Source organism: Spea bombifrons, chromosome 3, assembly GCF_027358695.1.
Source record: "Spea bombifrons isolate aSpeBom1 chromosome 3, aSpeBom1.2.pri, whole genome shotgun sequence".
Lineage (NCBI taxonomy): Eukaryota > Metazoa > Chordata > Amphibia > Anura > Pelobatidae > Spea > Spea bombifrons.
The window spans coordinates 123121555-123131554 of NC_071089.1; the positions used below are offsets into that span (position 1 = coordinate 123121555).

Genomic DNA, 10000 nt, shown 5'->3' on the forward strand with positions numbered 1-10000 from the left:
GTGTGAAAGTTTTTTATTTTACTTCTCTTATTCTGTTGCTGCTGCTGCTGCTGCTGCTGCTGCTGCTGCTGCTGCTGCTTGTCGTCAGACAGAAAGAATTATAAGCCCTGGGACAGGACAGAGAAGGTGAGAAGGTTCAAATAAGGGTTTAAAGCTTTGATGATGAGCAAGAAACACATGGCAAAAAGCTCTCCCCGGACTGTGAGAAAAAATTAAAAGCCTACAACACCTGGTATTCCCAGGCGGTCTCCCATCCAGGTACTAACCAGGCCCAACCTTGCTTAGCTTCCAAGATCAGCCGAGATCAGGCGCTTTCAGGGTGGTATGGCCGCAGGTGTGAAAGTTTTTTATTTTACTTCTCTTATTCTGCTGCTGCTGCTGCTGCTGCTGCTGCTGCTGCTGCTGCTGCTGCTGCTGCTGCTGCTGCTGCTGCTGCTGCTGCTGCTTGTCGTCAGACAAAAAGAATTATAAGCCCTGGGACAGGACAGAGAAGGTGAGAAGGTTCAAATAAGGGTTTAAAGCTTTGATGATGAGCAAGAAACACATGGCAAAAAGCTCTCCCCGGACTGTGAGAAAAAATTAAAAGCCTACAACACCTGGTATTCCCAGGCGGTCTCCCATCCAGGTACTAACCAGGCCCAACCCTGCTTAGCTTCCGAGATCAGACGAGATCGGGCGCTTTCAGGGTGGTATGGCCGCAGGTGTGAAAGTTCTTTATTTTACTTCTCTTATTCTGTTGCTGCTGCTGCTGCTGCTGCTGCTGCTGCTGCTGCTGCTGCTGCTTGTCGTCAGACAGAAAGAATTATAAGCCCTGGGACAGGACAGAGAAGGTGAGAAGGTTCAAATAAGGGTTTAAAGCTTTGATGATGAGCAAGAAACACATGGCAAAAAGCTCTCCCCGGACTGTGAGAAAAAATTAAAAGCCTACAACACCTGGTATTCCCAGGCGGTCTCCCATCCAGGTACTAACCAGGCCCAACCCTGCTTAGCTTCCAAGATCAGACGAGATCGGGCGCTTTCAGGGTGGTATGCCCGCAGGTGTGAAAGTTCTTTATTTTACTTCTCTTATTCTGTTGCTGCTGCTGCTGCTGCTGCTGCTGCTGCTGCTGCTGCTGCTGCTTGTCGTCAGACAGAAAGAATTATAAGCCCTGGGACAGGACAGAGAAGGTGAGAAGGTTCAAATAAGGGTTTAAAGCTTTGATGATGAGCAAGAAACACATGGCAAAAAGCTCTCCCCGGACTGTGAGAAAAAATTAAAAGCCTACAACACCTGGTATTCCCAGGCTGTCTCCCATCCAGGTACTAACCAGGCCCAACCCTGCTTAGCTTCCAAGACCAGACGAGATCGGGCGCTTTCAGGGTGGTATGGCCGCAGGTGTGAAAGTTTTTTATTTTACTTCTCTTATTCTGCTGCTGCTGCTGCTGCTGCTGCTGCTGCTGCTGCTGCTGCTGCTGCTGCTGCTTGTCGTCAGACAAAAAGAATTATAAGCCCTGGGACAGGACAGAGAAGGTGAGAAGGTTCAAATAAGGGTTTAAAGCTTTGATGATGAGCAAGAAACACATGGCAAAAAGCTCTCCCCGGACTGTGAGAAAAAATTAAAACCCTACAACACCTGGTATTCCCAGGCGGTCTCCCATCCAGGTACTAACCAGGCCCAACCCTGCTTAGCTTCCGAGATCAGACGAGATCGGGCGCTTTCAGGGTGGTATGGCCGCAGGTGTGAAAGTTCTTTATTTTACTTCTCTTATTCTGTTGCTGCTGCTGCTGCTGCTGCTGCTGCTGCTGCTGCTGCTGCTGCTGCTGCTGCTGCTGCTGCTGCTGCTGCTGCTGCTTGTCGTCAGACAGAAAGAATTATAAGCCCTGGGACAGGACAGAGAAGGTGAGAAGGTTCAAATAAGGGTTTAAAGCTTTGATGATGAGCAAGAAACACATGGCAAAAAGCTCTCCCCGGACTGTGAGAAAAAATTAAAAGCCTACAACACCTGGTATTCCCAGGCGGTCTCCCATCCAGGTACTAGCCAGGCCCAACCCTGCTTAGCTTCCAAGATCAGACGAGATCGGGCGCTTTCAGGGTGGTATGGCCGCAGGTGTGAAAGTTTTTTATTTTACTTCTCTTATTCTGTTGCTGCTGCTGCTGCTGCTGCTGCTGCTGCTGCTGCTGCTGCTGCTGCTGCTGCTTGTCGTCAGACAAAAAGAATTATAAGCCCTGGGACAGGACAGAGAAGGTGAGAAGGTTCAAATAAGGGTTTAAAGCTTTGATGATGAGCAAGAAACACATGGCAAAAAGCTCTCCCCGGACTGTGAGAAAAAATTAAAAGCCTACAACACCTGGTATTCCCAGGCGGTCTCCCATCCAGGTACTAACCAGGCCCAACCCTGCTTAGCTTCCGAGATCAGACGAGATCGGGCGCTTTCAGGGTTGTATGGCCGCAGGTGTGAAATTTTTTTATTTTACTTCTCTTATTCTGTTGCTGCTGCTGCTGCTTGTCGTCAGACAAAAAGAATTATAAGCCCTGGGACAGGACAGAGAAGGTGAGAAGGTTCAAATAAGGGTTTAAAGCTTTGCTGATGAGCAAGAAACACATGGCAAAAAGCTCTCCCCGGACTGTGAGAAAAAATTAAAAGCCTACAACACCTGGTATTCCCAGGCGGTCTCCCATCCAGGTACTAACCAGGCCCAACCCTGCTTAGCTTCCGAGATCAGACGAGATCGGGCGCTTTCAGGGTGGTACGGCCGGAGGTGCGAAAGTGTTTTATTTTACTTCTCTTATTCTGTTGCTGCTGCTGCTGCTGCTGCTGCTGCTGCTGCTGCTGCTTGTCGTCAGACAAAAAGAATTATAAGCCCTGGGACAGGACAGAGAAGGTGAGAAGGTTCAAATAAAGGTTTAAAGCTTTGATGATGAGCAAGAAACACATGGCAAAAAGCTCTCCCCGGACTGTGAGAAAAAATTAAAAGCCTACAACACCTGGTATTCCCAGGCGGTCTCCCATCCAGGTACTAACCAGGCCCAACCCTGCTTAGCTTCCGAGATCAGACGAGATCGGGCGCTTTCAGGGTGATATGGCCGCAGGTGTGAAAGTTTTTTATTTTACTTCTCTTATTCTGCTGCTGCTGCTGCTGCTGCTGCTGCTGCTGCTGCTGCTTCTGCTGCTGCTGCTGCTGCTGCTTGTCGTCAGACAGAAAGAATTATAAGCCCTGGGACAGGACAGAGAAGGTGAGAAGGTTCAAATAAGGGTTTAAAGCTTTGATGATGAGCAAGAAACACATGGCAAAAAGCTCTCCCCGGACTGTGAGAAAAGAAAAAGCTTACAACACCTGGTATTCCCAGGCGGTCTCCCATCGAGGTACTAACCAGGCCCAACCCTGCTTAGCTTCCGAGATCAGACGAGATCGGGCGCTTTCAGGGTGGTATGGCCGCAGGTGTGAAAGTTTTTTATTTTACTTCTCTTATTCTGTTGCTGCTGCTGCTGCTGCTGCTGCTGCTGCTGCTGCTGCTGCTGCTTGTCGTCAGACAGAAAGAATTATAAGCCCTGGGACAGGACAGAGAAGGTGAGAAGGTTCAAATAAGGGTTTAAAGCTTTGATGATGAGCAAGAAACACATGGCAAAAAGCTCTCCCCGGACTGTGAGAAAAGAAAAAGCCTACAACACCTGGTATTCCCAGGCGGTCTCCCATCCAGGTACTAACCAGGCCCAACCCTGCTTAGCTTCCGAGATCAGACGAGATCGGGCGCTTTCAGGGTGGTATGGCCGCAGGTGTGAAAGTTCTTTATTTTACTTTTCTTATTCTGTTGCTGCTGCTGCTGCTGCTGCTGCTGCTGCTGCTGCTGCTGCTTGTCGTCAGACAGAAAGAATTATAAGCCCTGGGACAGGACAGAGAAGGTGAGAAGGTTCAAATAAGGGTTTAAAGCTTTGATGATGAGCAAGAAACACATGGCAAAAAGCTCTCCCCGGACTGTGAGAAAAAATTAAAAGCCTACAACACCTGGTATTCCCAGGCGGTCTCCCACCCAGGTACTAACCAGGCCCAACCCTGCTTAGCTTCCGAGATCAGACGAGATCGGGCGCTTTCAGGGTGATATGGCCGCAGGTGTGAAAGTTTTTTATTTTACTTCTCTTATTCTGTTGCTGCTGCTGCTGCTGCTGCTGCTGCTGCTGCTTGTCGTCAGACAAAAAGAATTATAAGCCCTGGGACAGGACAGAGAAGGTGAGAAGGTTCAAATAAGGGTTTAAAGCTTTGATGATGAGCAAGAAACACATGGCAAAAAGCTCTCCCCGGACTGTGAGAAAAAATTAAAAGCCTACAACACCTGGTATTCCCAGGCGGTCTCCCACCCAGGTACTAACCAGGCCCAACCCCGCTTAGCTTCCGAGATCAGACGAGATCGGGCGCTTTCAGGGTGGTATGGCCGGAGGTGTGAAAATTTTTTATTTTACTTCTCTTATTCTGTTGCTGCTGCTGCTGCTGCTGCTGCTGCTGCTGCTGCTGCTGCTGCTGCTGCTGCTGCTGCTGCTGCTGCTTGTCGTCAGACAAAAAGAATTATAAGCCCTGGGACAGGACAGAGAAGGTGAGAAGGTTCAAATAAGGGTTTAAAGCTTTGATGATGAGCAAGAAACACATGGCAAAAAGCTCTCCCCGGACTGTGAGAAAAAATTAAAAGCCTACAACACCTGGTATTCCCAGGCGGTCTCCCATCCAGGTACTAACCAGGCCCAACCCTGCTTAGCTTCCGAGATCAGACGAGATCGGGCGCTTTCAGGGTGGTATGGCCGCAGGTGTGAAAGTTCTTTATTTTACTTCTCTTATTCTGTTGCTGCTGCTGCTGCTGCTGCTGCTGCTGCTGCTGCTGCTGCTTGTCGTCAGACAGAAAGAATTATAAGCCCTGGGACAGGACAGAGAAGGTGAGAAGGTTCAAATAAGGGTTTAAAGCTTTGATGATGAGCAAGAAACACATGGCAAAAAGCTCTCCCCGGACTGTGAGAAAAAATTAAAAGCCTACAACACCTGGTATTCCCAGGCGGTCTCCCATCCAGGTACTAGCCAGGCCCAACCCTGCTTAGCTTCCAAGATCAGGCGCTTTCAGGGTGGTATGGCCGCAGGTGTGAAAGTTTTTTATTTTACTTCTCTTATTCTGTTGCTGCTGCTGCTGTTGCTGCTGCTGCTGTTGCTGCTGCTGCTGTTGCTGCTGCTGCTGTTGCTGCTGCTGCTGTTGCTGCTGCTGCTGCTGCTGCTGCTGTTGCTGCTGCTGCTGCTGCTGCTGCTGCTTGTCGTCAGACAAAAAGAATTATAAGCCCTGGGACAGGACAGAGAAGGTGAGAAGGTTCAAATAAGGGTTTAAAGCTTTGATGATGAGCAAGAAACACATGGCAAAAAGCTCTCCCCGGACTGTGAGAAAAAATTAAAAGCCTACAACACCTGGTATTCCCAGGCGGTCTCCCATCCAGGTACTAACCAGGCCCAACCCTGCTTAGCTTCCGAGATCGGGCGCTTTCAGGGTGGTATGGCCGCAGGTGTGAAAGTTCTTTATTTTACTTCTCTTATTCTGTTGCTGCTGCTGCTGCTGCTGCTGCTGCTGCTGCTGCTGCTGCTGCTGCTGCTGCTGCTGCTGCTGCTGCTGCTGCTGCTGCTGCTGCTGCTGCTGCTGCTGCTGCTGCTGCTTGTCGTCAGACAGAAAGAATTATAAGCCCTGGGACAGGACAGAGAAGGTGAGAAGGTTCAAATAAGGGTTTAAAGCTTTGATGATGAGCAAGAAACACATGGCAAAAAGCTCTCCCCGGACTGTGAGAAAAAATTAAAAGCCTACAACACCTGGTATTCCCAGGCGGTCTCCCATCCAGGTACTAACCAGGCCCAACCCTGCTTAGCTTCCAAGATCAGACGAGATCAGGCGCTTTCAGGGTGGTATGGCCGCAGGTGTGAAAGTTTTTTATTTTACTTCTCTTATTCTGTTGCTGCTGCTGCTGCTGCTGCTGCTGCTGCTGCTGCTGCTGCTGCTGCTTGTCGTCAGACAAAAAGAATTATAAGCCCTGGGACAGGACAGAGAAGGTGAGAAGGTTCAAATAAGGGTTTAAAGCTTTGATGATGAGCAAGAAACACATGGCAAAAAGCTCTCCCCGGACTGTGAGAAAAAATTAAAAGCCTACAACACCTGGTATTCCCAGGCGGTCTCCCATCCAGGTACTAAGCAGGCCCAACCCTGCTTAGCTTCCGAGATCAGACGAGATCGGGCGCTTTCAGGGTGGTATGGCCGCAGGTGTGAAAGTTCTTTATTTTACTTCTCTTATTCTGTTGCTGCTGCTGCTGCTGCTGCTGCTGCTGCTGCTGCTGCTGCTGCTGCTGCTGCTTGTCGTCAGACAGAAAGAATTATAAGCCCTGGGACAGGACAGAGAAGGTGAGAAGGTTCAAATAAGGGTTTAAAGCTTTGATGATGAGCAAGAAACACATGGCAAAAAGCTCTCCCCGGACTGTGAGAAAAAATTAAAAGCCTACAACACCTGGTATTCCCAGGCGGTCTCCCATCCAGGTACTAACCAGGCCCAACCCTGCTTAGCTTCCAAGATCAGACGAGATCGGGCGCTTTCAGGGTGGTATGGCCGCAGGTGTGAAAGTTTTTTATTTTACTTCTCTTATTCTGCTGCTGCTGCTGCTGCTGCTGCTGCTGCTGCTGCTGCTGCTGCTGCTGCTGCTGCTGCTGCTGCTGCTGCTGCTGCTGCTTGTCGTCAGACAAAAAGAATTATAAGCCCTGGGACAGGACAGAGAAGGTGAGAAGGTTCAAATAAGGGTTTAAAGCTTTGATGATGAGCAAGAAACACATGGCAAAAAGCTCTCCCCGGACTGTGAGAAAAAATTAAAACCCTACAACACCTGGTATTCCCAGGCGGTCTCCCATCCAGGTACTAACCAGGCCCAACCCTGCTTAGCTTCCGAGATCAGACGAGATCGGGCGCTTTCAGGGTGGTATGGCCGCAGGTATGAAAGTTCTTTATTTTACTTCTCTTATTCTGTTGCTGTTGCTGCTGCTGCTGCTGCTGCTGCTGCTGCTGCTGCTGCTGCTGCTTGTCGTCAGACAGAAAGAATTATAAGCCCTGGGACAGGACAGAGAAGGTGAGAAGGTTCAAATAAGGGTTTAAAGCTTTGATGATGAGCAAGAAACACATGGCAAAAAGCTCTCCCCGGACTGTGAGAAAAAATTAAAAGCCTACAACACCTGGTATTCCCAGGCGGTCTCCCATCCAGGTACTAACCAGGCCCAACCCTGCTTAGCTTCCAAGATCGGACGAGATCAGGCGCTTTCAGGATGGTATGGCCGCAGGTGTGAAAGTTTTTTATTTTACTTCTCTTATTCTGCTGCTGCTGCTGCTGCTGCTGCTGCTGCTGCTGCTGCTGCTGCTGCTGCTGCTGCTGCTTGTCGTCAGACAAAAAGAATTATAAGCCCTGGGACAGGACAGAGAAGGTGAGAAGGTTCAAATAAGGGTTTAAAGCTTTGATGATGAGCAAGAAACACATGGCAAAAAGCTCTCCCCGGACTGTGAGAAAAAATTAAAAGCCTACAACACCTGGTATTCCCAGGCGGTCTCCCATCCAGGTACTAACCAGGCCCAACCCTGCTTAGCTTCCGAGATCAGACGAGATCGGGCGCTTTCAGGGTGGTATGGCCGCAGGTGTGAAAGTTATTTATTTTACTTCTCTTATTCTGTTGCTGCTGCTGCTGCTGCTGCTGCTGCTGCTTGTCGTCAGACAGAAAGAATTATAAGCCCTGGGACAGGACAGAGAAGGTGAGAAGGTTCAAATAAGGGTTTAAAGCTTTGATGATGAGCAAGAAACACATGGCAAAAAGCTCTCCCCGGACTGTGAGAAAAAATTAAAAGCCTACAACACCTGGTATTCCCAGGCGGTCTCCCATCCAGGTACTAACCAGGCCCAACCCTGCTTAGCTTCCAAGATCAGACGAGATCGGGCGCTTTCAGGGAGGTATGGCCGCAGGTGTGAAATTTTTTTATTTTACTTCTCTTATTCTGCTGCTGCTGCTGCTGCTGCTGCTGCTGCTGCTGCTGCTGCTGCTGCTGCTGCTGCTGCTGCTGCTTGTCGTCAGACAAAAAGAATTATAAGCCCTGGGACAGGACAGAGAAGGTGAGAAGGTTCAAATAAGGGTTTAAAGCTTTGATGATGAGCAAGAAACACATGGCAAAAAGCTCTCCCCGGACTGTGAGAAAAAATTAAAAGCCTACAACACCTGGTATTCCCAGGCGGTCCCCCATCCAGGTACTAACCAGGCCCAACCCTGCTTAGCTTCCGAGATCAGACGAGATCGGGTGCTTTCAGGGTGGTATGGCCGCAGGTGTGAAAGTTCTTTATTTTACTTCTCTTATTCTGTTGCTGCTGCTGCTGCTGCTGCTGCTGCTGCTGCTGCTGCTGCTGCTGCTTGTCGTCAGACAGAAAGAATTATAAGCCCTGGGACAGGACAGAGAAGGTGAGAAGGTTCAAATAAGGGTTTAAAGCTTTGATGATGAGCAAGAAACACATGGCAAAAAGCTCTCCCCGGACTGTGAGAAAAAATTAAAAGCCTACAACACCTGGTATTCCCAGGCGGTCTCCCATCCAGGTACTAACCAGGCCCAACCCTGCTTAGCTTCCAAGATCAGACGAGATCGGGCGCTTTCAGGGTGGTATGGCCGCAGGTGTGAAAGTTTTTTATTTTACTTCTCTTATTCTGTTGCTGCTGCTGCTGCTGCTGCTGCTGCTGCTGCTGCTGCTGCTTGTCGTCAGACAGAAAGAATTATAAGCCCTGGGACAGGACAGAGAAGGTGAGAAGGTTCAAATAAGGGTTTAAAGCTTTGATGATGAGCAAGAAACACATGGCAAAAAGCTCTCCCCGGACTGTGAGAAAAAATTAAAAGCCTACAACACCTGGTATTCCCAGGCGGTCTCCCATCCAGGTACTAACCAGGCCCAACCCTGCTTAGCTTCCGAGATCAGGCGCTTTCAGGGTGGTATGGCCGCAGGTGTGAAAGTTCTTTATTTTACTTCTCTTATTCTGCTGCTGCTGCTGCTGCTGCTGCTGCTGCTGCTGCTGCTGCTGCTGCTGCTGCTGCTGCTGCTGCTGCTGCTGCTGCTGCTGCTGCTGCTGCTGCTGCTGCTGCTGCTGCTGCTGCTGCTGCTGCTGCTGCTGCTGCTGCTGCTGCTTGTCGTCAGACAGAAAGAATTATAAGCCCTGGGACAGGACAGAGAAGGTGAGAAGGTTCAAATAAGGGTTTAAAGCTTTGATGATGAGCAAGAAACACATGGCAAAAAGCTCTCCCCGGACTGTGAGAAAAAATTAAAAGCCTACAACACCTGGTATTCCCAGGCGGTCTCCCATCCAGGTACTAACCAGGCCCAACCCTGCTTAGCTTCCGAGATCAGGCGCTTTCAGGGTGGTATGGCCGCAGGTGTGAAAGTGTTTTATTTTACTTCTCTTATTCTGTTGCTGCTGCTGCTGCTTGTCATCAGACAGAAATAATTATAAGCCCTGGGACAGGACAGAGAAGGTGAGAAGGTTCAAATAAGGGTTTAAAGCTTTGATGATGAGCAAGAAACACATGGCAAAAAGCTCTCCCCGGACTGTGAGAAAAGAAAAAGCCTACAACACCTGGTATTCCCAGGCGGTCTCCCATCCAGGTACTAACCAGGCCCAACCCTGCTTAGCTTCCGAGATCAGGCGCTTTCAGGGTGGTATGGCCGCAGGTGTGAAAGCTCTTTATTTTACTTCTCTTATTCTGTTGCTGCTGCTGCTGCTGCTGCTGCTGCTGCTGCTGCTGCTGCTGCTGCTGCTGCTGCTGCTGCTGCTGCTGCTGCTGCTGCTGCTGCTGCTGCTGCTGCTGCTGCTGCTTGTCGTCAGACAGAAAGAATTATAAGCCCTGGGACAGGACAGAGAAGGTGAGAAGGTTCAAATAAGGGTTTAAAGCTTTGATGATGAGCAAGAAACACATGGCAAAAAGCTCTCCCCGGACTGTGAGAAA

The 10000-nt window shown here is 49.5% G+C and overlaps 24 non-coding genes and 5 pseudogenes across 24 annotated transcripts in view; all 29 read right to left on the reverse strand.

Moving 5' to 3' along the window:
- LOC128485546 (5S ribosomal RNA) overlaps nucleotides 1-2 on the reverse strand; it is a 119-nt gene extending 117 nt beyond the window's left edge. The window contains exon 1 of the ribosomal RNA XR_008351877.1: nucleotides 1-2. This exon is cut by the window's left edge and continues 117 nt beyond it. This is a non-coding gene — a ribosomal RNA (5S ribosomal RNA).
- Nucleotides 3-217: 215 nt separating this feature from the next.
- On the reverse strand, nucleotides 218-336 carry LOC128486893 (5S ribosomal RNA). Its single transcript, XR_008353165.1, has one exon. It is a non-coding gene; the product is annotated as a 5S ribosomal RNA (ribosomal RNA).
- Nucleotides 337-584: 248 nt separating this feature from the next.
- Nucleotides 585-703, reverse strand: LOC128486407 (5S ribosomal RNA). Its single transcript, XR_008352705.1, has one exon. It is a non-coding gene; the product is annotated as a 5S ribosomal RNA (ribosomal RNA).
- A 218-nt stretch (nucleotides 704-921) lies between these two features.
- On the reverse strand, nucleotides 922-1040 carry LOC128486401 (5S ribosomal RNA). Its single transcript, XR_008352699.1, has one exon. It is a non-coding gene; the product is annotated as a 5S ribosomal RNA (ribosomal RNA).
- Nucleotides 1041-1258: 218 nt separating this feature from the next.
- On the reverse strand, nucleotides 1259-1377 carry LOC128486856 (5S ribosomal RNA). The gene has a single exon (XR_008353132.1). It is a non-coding gene; the product is annotated as a 5S ribosomal RNA (ribosomal RNA).
- A 224-nt stretch (nucleotides 1378-1601) lies between these two features.
- On the reverse strand, nucleotides 1602-1720 carry LOC128488483 (5S ribosomal RNA). Its single transcript, XR_008353894.1, has one exon. It is a non-coding gene; the product is annotated as a 5S ribosomal RNA (ribosomal RNA).
- Nucleotides 1721-1971: 251 nt separating this feature from the next.
- LOC128485657 (5S ribosomal RNA) lies at nucleotides 1972-2090 on the reverse strand. Its single transcript, XR_008351985.1, has one exon. It is a non-coding gene; the product is annotated as a 5S ribosomal RNA (ribosomal RNA).
- A 227-nt stretch (nucleotides 2091-2317) lies between these two features.
- LOC128485974 (5S ribosomal RNA) lies at nucleotides 2318-2436 on the reverse strand. Its single transcript, XR_008352297.1, has one exon. It is a non-coding gene; the product is annotated as a 5S ribosomal RNA (ribosomal RNA).
- A 188-nt stretch (nucleotides 2437-2624) lies between these two features.
- Nucleotides 2625-2743, reverse strand: LOC128486184 (5S ribosomal RNA). Its single transcript, XR_008352496.1, has one exon. It is a non-coding gene; the product is annotated as a 5S ribosomal RNA (ribosomal RNA).
- A 212-nt stretch (nucleotides 2744-2955) lies between these two features.
- On the reverse strand, nucleotides 2956-3074 carry LOC128485066 (5S ribosomal RNA). The gene has a single exon (XR_008351420.1). It is a non-coding gene; the product is annotated as a 5S ribosomal RNA (ribosomal RNA).
- A 231-nt stretch (nucleotides 3075-3305) lies between these two features.
- Nucleotides 3306-3424, reverse strand: LOC128485745 (5S ribosomal RNA). The gene has a single exon (XR_008352073.1). It is a non-coding gene; the product is annotated as a 5S ribosomal RNA (ribosomal RNA).
- Nucleotides 3425-3640: 216 nt separating this feature from the next.
- Nucleotides 3641-3759, reverse strand: LOC128486419 (5S ribosomal RNA). The gene has a single exon (XR_008352717.1). It is a non-coding gene; the product is annotated as a 5S ribosomal RNA (ribosomal RNA).
- A 215-nt stretch (nucleotides 3760-3974) lies between these two features.
- On the reverse strand, nucleotides 3975-4093 carry LOC128485547 (5S ribosomal RNA). The gene has a single exon (XR_008351878.1). It is a non-coding gene; the product is annotated as a 5S ribosomal RNA (ribosomal RNA).
- Nucleotides 4094-4299: 206 nt separating this feature from the next.
- Nucleotides 4300-4418, reverse strand: LOC128485860 (5S ribosomal RNA). The gene has a single exon (XR_008352187.1). It is a non-coding gene; the product is annotated as a 5S ribosomal RNA (ribosomal RNA).
- Nucleotides 4419-4660: 242 nt separating this feature from the next.
- On the reverse strand, nucleotides 4661-4779 carry LOC128486431 (5S ribosomal RNA). Its single transcript, XR_008352728.1, has one exon. It is a non-coding gene; the product is annotated as a 5S ribosomal RNA (ribosomal RNA).
- A 215-nt stretch (nucleotides 4780-4994) lies between these two features.
- LOC128487595 (uncharacterized) lies at nucleotides 4995-5103 on the reverse strand (annotated as a pseudogene).
- Nucleotides 5104-5405: 302 nt separating this feature from the next.
- On the reverse strand, nucleotides 5406-5514 carry LOC128486983 (uncharacterized; annotated as a pseudogene).
- A 284-nt stretch (nucleotides 5515-5798) lies between these two features.
- LOC128486076 (5S ribosomal RNA) lies at nucleotides 5799-5917 on the reverse strand. Its single transcript, XR_008352394.1, has one exon. It is a non-coding gene; the product is annotated as a 5S ribosomal RNA (ribosomal RNA).
- Nucleotides 5918-6138: 221 nt separating this feature from the next.
- Nucleotides 6139-6257, reverse strand: LOC128485588 (5S ribosomal RNA). The gene has a single exon (XR_008351918.1). It is a non-coding gene; the product is annotated as a 5S ribosomal RNA (ribosomal RNA).
- Nucleotides 6258-6484: 227 nt separating this feature from the next.
- On the reverse strand, nucleotides 6485-6603 carry LOC128485417 (5S ribosomal RNA). The gene has a single exon (XR_008351753.1). It is a non-coding gene; the product is annotated as a 5S ribosomal RNA (ribosomal RNA).
- A 251-nt stretch (nucleotides 6604-6854) lies between these two features.
- On the reverse strand, nucleotides 6855-6973 carry LOC128488485 (5S ribosomal RNA). Its single transcript, XR_008353896.1, has one exon. It is a non-coding gene; the product is annotated as a 5S ribosomal RNA (ribosomal RNA).
- A 224-nt stretch (nucleotides 6974-7197) lies between these two features.
- LOC128486345 (5S ribosomal RNA) lies at nucleotides 7198-7316 on the reverse strand. The gene has a single exon (XR_008352647.1). It is a non-coding gene; the product is annotated as a 5S ribosomal RNA (ribosomal RNA).
- Nucleotides 7317-7546: 230 nt separating this feature from the next.
- LOC128486442 (5S ribosomal RNA) lies at nucleotides 7547-7665 on the reverse strand. The gene has a single exon (XR_008352739.1). It is a non-coding gene; the product is annotated as a 5S ribosomal RNA (ribosomal RNA).
- A 203-nt stretch (nucleotides 7666-7868) lies between these two features.
- On the reverse strand, nucleotides 7869-7987 carry LOC128485673 (5S ribosomal RNA). Its single transcript, XR_008352001.1, has one exon. It is a non-coding gene; the product is annotated as a 5S ribosomal RNA (ribosomal RNA).
- Nucleotides 7988-8223: 236 nt separating this feature from the next.
- Nucleotides 8224-8342, reverse strand: LOC128486295 (5S ribosomal RNA). The gene has a single exon (XR_008352600.1). It is a non-coding gene; the product is annotated as a 5S ribosomal RNA (ribosomal RNA).
- A 221-nt stretch (nucleotides 8343-8563) lies between these two features.
- LOC128485418 (5S ribosomal RNA) lies at nucleotides 8564-8682 on the reverse strand. Its single transcript, XR_008351754.1, has one exon. It is a non-coding gene; the product is annotated as a 5S ribosomal RNA (ribosomal RNA).
- Nucleotides 8683-8897: 215 nt separating this feature from the next.
- Nucleotides 8898-9006, reverse strand: LOC128487151 (uncharacterized; annotated as a pseudogene).
- Nucleotides 9007-9323: 317 nt separating this feature from the next.
- LOC128487152 (uncharacterized) lies at nucleotides 9324-9432 on the reverse strand (annotated as a pseudogene).
- Nucleotides 9433-9618: 186 nt separating this feature from the next.
- Nucleotides 9619-9727, reverse strand: LOC128487153 (uncharacterized; annotated as a pseudogene).
- Nucleotides 9728-10000: the final 273 nt, after the last annotated feature.